Source organism: Octodon degus, unplaced genomic scaffold (genome assembly GCF_000260255.1).
Source record: "Octodon degus isolate 3935 unplaced genomic scaffold, OctDeg1.0 scaffold00123, whole genome shotgun sequence".
NCBI lineage: Eukaryota > Metazoa > Chordata > Mammalia > Rodentia > Octodontidae > Octodon > Octodon degus.
The window spans coordinates 2,060,337-2,061,313 of NW_004524699.1; positions in this window are offsets into that span (position 1 = coordinate 2,060,337).

Here is a 977-nt window from a genome sequence, read left to right on the forward strand (position 1 = left end):
GTTAGGGACATAACTGTGGATTAAGGGTGTGATGTTGGTTTTTTTGGGGGGGCGGAACCGGGGATCCTTGGGTTTGCCAGTCAAGCGCTTATCCTACTGAGCCATCTCCCCAGCCCCTGATGTTGGTATTAAGGGAGTGGGAAGCCTCCCCTCGGTATGGGCAGCTTTAGCAAGTAGGCTGACGGCCTGGATGGAATACAAAGGGGGTGAGGTGAGAAGGCCAGCAGCCGAGCTGCCTGCCGCTGCCTGCCTCCTGCCGTGCCATACCCCCCACCTGTAACCCCCTGCCAAGCCACACTGCCTTAGAACCAGGCAGTTATGAGCCAAGACCTCTGCAAACCAGGAGCTGAAATAAGCCTTTCCTCTTTTAACTTGTGGGTGTCAGGTATTTTGTCTCAGCGACAAGAAAAGTAGCTAAGACAGCAGGGCTTCAGCGTGAAGGACTCTGAGCCAGGGATGGGCTCTTCGCGGGAATTCATGACCATACCAGTAACAGGCAGCCGAGGCGACGGTCAGTGGGACTCCCAGGTGGCCGAGTCAGGCCTGCCCCACGTTCAGATAGCAGGCCTCGCAGAGCCAGAACACAGTGAGGACATTTTAATACAAGAAGAAAGAGGCTCGAATACGCTGGTAAGTAGCAAGTGTTCTTGAGAAACAACCAAATCCCCCAAGTAATTAAAAAATGACACTGGAAGAAGGAAAAGGGTGGTCTCACAGCCGTGGAGACGCAGCTGGGGAAGGGGCTGGTGGCCGAAGGGACAGGCAAAGGAGGTTAGGGAAGGGGGAGCCCCAGCAGCACAGGCCTGCTGGACCAGGCCAGGAGGGGCAAGTGGGGTGGGGGACATGATGAGAGACAGTGACACGGAGGTAGGAAGCCAGGCGAGCGCTAGGCACGCTAGAGAGCGGAGAGTCCATGTGTAGCCTGCAGAGCTGAGGACCAAAGGGAGTCTCGCAAACGAAAGAGCGCCCCACTTTCC